This window comes from Toxotes jaculatrix, chromosome 15 (genome assembly GCF_017976425.1).
Source record: "Toxotes jaculatrix isolate fToxJac2 chromosome 15, fToxJac2.pri, whole genome shotgun sequence".
NCBI lineage: Eukaryota > Metazoa > Chordata > Actinopteri > Toxotidae > Toxotes > Toxotes jaculatrix.
Genome location: NC_054408.1, coordinates 14,555,952 through 14,562,983, shown reverse-complemented (window position 1 = coordinate 14,562,983; position 7,032 = coordinate 14,555,952).

Genomic DNA, 7,032 nt, shown 5'->3' with positions numbered 1-7,032 from the left:
AATAATTAAAGAAAAACATTTCATGATAGACTACTGCTGAAAACCAAACATCTGATACAACGCAATTGATCCCGCTGATCCAATTATTAGTAATGTTCTCAACAAATTATGAATCCACCTTGCTGATAGAAAACTAAATCAGTGGATCCCTCAGTTTCTCTGGAGACCTGTGACAAGAGACATGACCTGTGGGGCATGTCAACATATACAGTTACACACTCGCACGCAGTCACATTCAAAGCAGAGACAGACAGAGATTCAGTCAGGTGGACAGAAATCAGACTGACTGACAGAGGGTCAGAGAGTCAGGCAAGATGGAGAGTCAGACAGACAGAAGGGAAGAGTTAACTTCCAGAGTCTGCCTTTCCTTTTCACTCTGAAAATCTTATCTTTGACCTGTAGCAGCTGACCTGCAGTCCATCACATCTTGTCTAGGTTAAATTTAGTTCATATTTCATGATTAGATTTGGCAGCAGATATTAGATGCATAAGTCACTTCTGAATATCTAAAAATGTTCCTTTTCTTTTTGTTTATTACTGTTGCAAAAACATAACATTCTGTGATTTTTTTATGTTTACAATGATTGTGTCTGAACCATTTCTTTTTCATTTGGTGCACCTCCAAAGAATTTACTAGTAACAGTAAACTTTGTTTTCCTGCCATTTTCAAAAAGCCAATGCTTCCATATCAAATCGGTAAAATATAATAAAACCAGTAAAACAGATGGCACCTCAACATTAAACAAAGAGGAGGAAGGGCAAAATATTAAATTGCTAGTGGCTAGTAGTACCAAATGCACCCAGCCAAAGCACCTGCTCACCTCCAAAGTGCCTTTAATGGAATGACTACACAGCAACCAGCTCAGCCACACACATCTGACCAAACAGATACACATCTGTTTTAATAAACCCAGCAGTCAACCCAGGTTGTGTAAAGTATTCACATTCACATTCTGCGTTGTTCAGCACAGGATCTACCACTCAAGAACTGCCAGTGTTTCTGTAACAAACCAGCTGCCACCTTAACTGCAATGCTAACAATGCTAGCAGGATATTCAGAGACTCATTTTTTGTGATAAGCTGGCAGCTGCATCTGCATAGTGACATTTGTGTCAAAATGAACCCAGTGTGTTTTGTACAGCTCAGGAAATCCAGAAAAACAAGCAATTAGTTTTTCATTCGTCTTTCAGTTCAAGCAGTGGTCAACAGTGTTTGGCTACGTCCACAAAGCTGGGGTGAAAGTTCAACAAATTTGAACTTTCAGCGCACTCTACATCCACACAGAGACTTCACAACGCACCAAATACACAACAATGAGGAGGCACATGCAAAAACAGTTTTTACATAATATGCTGTCAGCACTGCCAAAATACAGGTGACCTTTGCTCAGTACTGTGTCTGAACACATCCTCTGTAGACACAGATGGAGCACTGAAGCTGCTGCTCTGCTGCTCATGCTACACCTCCTGCGTGGACATGGTGTAACATTCTGGCTGCAGTTCCACTGGGCCACTGTGAACCAGGTGTGGTGCTTGGCTCAAGGGAACAAAGAGGACAAAGATAATAGCTGTTTTCAGACAACTCTGACCTGCAAGCAAGGGTCACATGACCAATGGGCTGAGACATCTGAAAATGTCAGTAGGCCAGTATTTGATAGCTTGTCTGTTTGATCTGTTAGAATAGAATAGAATGCCTTTTATTGTCACTATACATTTTTTACATGTACAACGAGATGAAAAGCAACTCCATCTCCAGTGCAAACATGTATGAAAAATCTATACAACATAGAACAGAATAAGAATAAGTTTAGTGCAAAGGTTAGCAAAAGTAAAAGAAAGAAAAAAAAAAAAAAACTCAGGAAACAATGCAGTAAAATTTGTTACTGTAATCAACCTGCCATGTTTCTGTTTTCTTTCATGTCAGTTTAGATGATAATCTGATGTGATATGATGATCATGACAGAAACAAACCAAAGTTACACTCCCTCCAAACTATGACATTATGATATAACTATATGACATAACTATGATATAACTACAATATAAGTATAGCTTATAATTAGCTTGTGATTTTGAAAGTCACATTTAAGGATTCCTTCAAAGTTGCTTTTCAGTTTCTGTGTTATATTGTAGTTTTTTTAATACAAAATTTTCTCTCATATCACTTAAAGAAATATCAGAAAATGAAGAGGGCACAGCTTATTATCAGAGAACAAACGCCATTTTCAACTATCAGTTCCTTCTGAAATGTATCAATTATGCCATACTTTCAAAGAAAAACAGATAAAATAACATAATCAAAACCACAGTCAGGGTAGTCAACTAGATGGCTTGTCCAGCCAATAGTGGTCATCCGACAGTAAATGTGGTAGCAATGGTGCTAGCTTTGCTCTCCCAGTTGTGTCACATAACCCTCATCTTGTAGATCGTAGTCTCCCATGTATGTGGAGTAGTATGCACCTTCTTTTAACTGTATTGGATGCATATCTGTGTGCCAGACTACAACTTAGAACTCACTGCTATAGTGCAAATTTTAATTCATCAGTTGCACTTTCAGCAACAGTTAGTCACTCTCAGGTTCAGATTTGCTCTGCTCTGTTCAGTCAGAGTCAAAGTTGCAATAAGAATACAAATGAAAACTTCTTCTGTAGTGCCACAGGAGCAGTGACACAAAGTACTGAGAGTTTTTTTAAACTGTTAGAAGAGATACAGGGGTGTGATTTAAATGGGGGCAATTTATATAATTGTAATTACTTTCAACTGATGTCATTAATGTTTACACTCATCGTAATTCAACAATACATAATTTTTTATTTTTATTCTAAGTTCTTGATCATATTTATAATTTATTCCTGTGTCGCTGAGAGCAGTTTATGGAGGGGGAGGAGGAATTGAAGCCTGTCTGCAGAAATGCATACTCTGATACACAGTGTTATCATTTTGATCTATATCGGCGTGTGTGCGAGTGTATGTGTGCGTGTGTTTCGAAAAGCAATTTTTGTCTCTTTGAGCTAAAATATTGCAGTTACATTTTTCCTGACAGAGCAGATTGCAACTTGGGTTTAAATTATGCAATGCTGAAGATGAAACTCAGATGAAAGATGGTTATTCTAAGCAGGCCATTGATTCCTGCAAGAGACAAACCTTCCCCGCAGAGAATGTTGTTTGTCTAAGTGTTTCTCCAGCCAGCGGATATCACACCACCCATGAGTCTGAATGTAGACCTACACACAAAACGAGACAACTGTTTCTGTCTGCGAAGTAAAATACCAGAGTTACATGATGCTCTGGCTGAAGGAAGAACTACATTCCCAGACTCATGGCTTCGGTGTTTGCACGCACACTCACGCACATACACACACACATTTAACCAAAAAACAGATACTGTAAAACCTCTTTCTTATTAGTTTATATAGATAGTATCACATATGGAAACACTAATCTAAGACATGCTGAAAGACAAACTTTCATGCAAACTTAACAAAAAAACATACACACACAGATAGTGGTTGCAGAAAGCTACATGCATGCAGGGACACACAAGCTGCACACACAGAAGCATAGTTAGGGATTTATTGGGAACAGAGGTAGTAGTTTGTACTTTGAGAGGCACTTTGAGAGTCACTAATGTCAGAGCTAAAACTAAAACACAGCCTTCGGTCAAACACGCCCCCAGACTGACTGTCACACACACGCATTACACCCACAGTTACACACTTACAAATCCCCTTTCTCACATACACACACCTGTTTCAAGATCCATGGCTCTGTCTTTGCTGGCCTTGACACACATGCACTGTATTTGTCTGCTCAGATGGGGCTTTAAATGGGAATCCATCAGGTTTAGCAGTATGGCTCTGTACGTGTGTGTGTCTGAGCATGAGAGAGAGAGAGTGATAAAACAAGATAACAGAGCAGGGAAGCTGTTAGAAGTGAATTTGAATTTGTGAATTTGTAAAACAATTGGCCATGGGGAAATGACCTCCACTGTGCAATGGTGAAACAATCTGCCTCTCCTGAGAGAAGCAAAGAAGTGTATTTGTTGTTGGGCAGAAAGCAGATATTGAACTCCTGCAGACTGTTTATACAACAGAGATCCAAGTTCTCTACAAGTTGTACAAAATAAGCTATTAGGCCTGTTCAATACCCACAGACAGACAGAGAGGCAGGGAGGAACACAGGAACAGTCTGACATTCCTTCAGAGCAAACCTGGACTATGACAGATGCACATTCAAAGCTGAAAATATTGGTTCTGTGAAACCGTCTGGTTAAAGAGGGAGGAGGGGGTAACGTGAAGGGGAGAGGGAGAAAGCAGGCAATAAAGCAAGCAAGCCAGACAGAAAGAATGGAGAAGAAAGAACAAAACAGTCACAGGGAGCAGGGAAGGCAGCAAGATGGGAGATGAAAAATTACCATTCTCCTTGTGTGCAGTGGCAGAGGAAACAGGAGGAGGTGAAGCAGGGGGAGGAGGGGTGGCGGAGACTGAGGGCACCTTAACATCAAAGAAGAAGGAGAATATGAGTTTGACCTCTCCAGAAGAGGCCAACAGGGTTTAACCTCTGACATCTGTAAAGATACAGTTACTCCAAAACATCTTTAATAAGCACACACACACAGACACACTTGCACACAAAATGGGACAAACACTGAAAAAATTCCTTTTCTTTCTGTTCTGCAAGGCTTGCTCTGTAGCTTTATCTCTCTCCTGTCTCACCTAAATACATATATCCACTTGGCCTACACGGTAAATAAAACAAAAACCAGTTGACTGTATCTTGTTCACAAGTATGAGTTAGTGCATTCTGAATAAGATTTAAATATTGCAGAGGTTTAGAATGACTCCACTTCACGATAATACACTGCCGACATCACAAAGTGGAGCTACACTAGAGACAAGTGTCACCTTCTCTCTAATTGAGAAACTGCAGCTTCGCCCTGTTTGTTCAGATTATTAGTATTCTGCTGCTGAGTATGTTCACTGGTAGGAAGTCATATCAGCATAACCATCAAAACTGAAGAGCAGAATACAAAATTGCTCCTAACAGCGTCCATAAAGATGATGTCCTTTTTCATTTTTTGACCGACTCGACATCAAACATCATGAGGTCAGGGAAACCAGGAGGATAATTTGTTAGGAATTAAGAAAAGATTTTTTTAAACTTTTAAACCCTTAACATCCAGTTACTTTTAATTTCCCTAAGCTTTTAGGATAGAAAAATCATCTGATCCCCATAGTGTATACCAACATTACAACATTTGCACATGTAAAATGTTCAGTCTTGTCACGGCATGTTTTTGTGGCTGTAGTATTACATCAAATGAAGCAATTCCAGTTGTATTGTGCATTGTTTTATATACATTTGGGTGAGCAACATTTTGCTGCACAGTTTGCACTGACTGTCACACCAGTGGGACTGAGACTGAATGAGTTCATTAGCAGTAAGTGGATTTTATCAGTTTATTATCATGACAGCAGCATGGATACTTCCAGGTTAATTAATTCAGTAATAAACCCTCCTAAACTGACTCAATGTTTAGGGAGGTTGCTTTATTTTTTATTATGAAGCACTTTACTCTCTGTTTTTGAATGGTGCCCTATAAATAAATGTGAACTGACTTTTGCTTTGGTTTTTGGGCATTTTGTAGACAAGCCTGTGACCAGACAGCCAGTGCTGTGGAGACAGCCGTGCCTCAGGTACAAGCAGCTGAGGGCTATTTGGTCAGATTTCCTGAGAAAACTTTACACCATCACAAGGTCAAATGGGAATCTAGTTAATTTATAATCAGCTTATCTATGAGCACATCAAGACTACAAAGAATATTGAGAGAATGTGTGCACAGACACACACACACACACACACAAACACACACACACACACACAAATTCAGTCAGTTATCTATCCCTCCCAGCTGTCAGCCCACTAACCTGAGTTACATCACAACTCAGAGAGACACCTGGGTGTACTTTACATAACACACACAGACACACGAACAGAGAACTGAATAATCCCATGCACACAGCTACATGCACACACCATACACAACAATGTAGATGCCTGTGCACAGACCTGGAGCAGGCTAGATAAAATTAGGAAGACATAAGTCCCAGTGGACTGTGGCTGTGCATCTGTCGAGTGAATCAGCACACAGACAGTACAGTACCTGGCTAGCTGGCTAAGTGATTCTGTTTGTCTCATCTGTCTCTACATGACCAGACTGGAAAAGCAGAACCATTTGTCTGAAAGAGTCCTGTCACCAAAACCACTGAGGCCAGAGCAGTTCCACATAATGAGCAAACACTGTTAGGTGACACAAACAACTCCAATGAGTAAGAGCTTAGTGATAGGACTGTGAGAGTAATCTAGCCTCTAACCCCCTAACCTTAACCTTAACCCCACCCTAGTTAGCGTTCTTAGTTAAGTAAGTAAGTATTACTAATGTAATGCTATATCTGACTGAAATTTACAGAATGGGATATACAGAATGTAACTCATTCATATGAAGGCAGATTAGATTATGCTGAGCAGAACAGCTTCAATCAAGAATGCAGAATTTGAACAAACTTAAGCCAAACAATTTAGGCCATCATGCATCATGAATCTTATTTGTCCGAGGCAGGCACTGATGTGGCATTGTACAGGCAGACAGGAGTTGGAACGAGTTGACAAGCATTCCTTTGTACAGTGCACGTCAGAGTATGAGCACAAGGCTACATGTGCTCTGTTGTTGTATCTAATCGTAGAAGAGAAAACTGAAAAACAAGGATTATGAGACACAAAGATTTTATGGTTTGAGCTCTAATTTGGTAAATAACATGTTTTGAATGTGTTTAATTTAGAAAGCGATCTGCTAACCATTTGACTGCAATTTACAAGATGCTGCCTCAGTTCAGTGTGGCTATCGCACTATGCAGCAACAGATGAATACGAAGGTGAGATCTGACACATTAGCCCATGAAAACATGTAATCAGCCTGCATGGTGTCTAGTAAACTCAAGTGAAGATTATTCATCTGTCCCTTTAGTATGAGGCG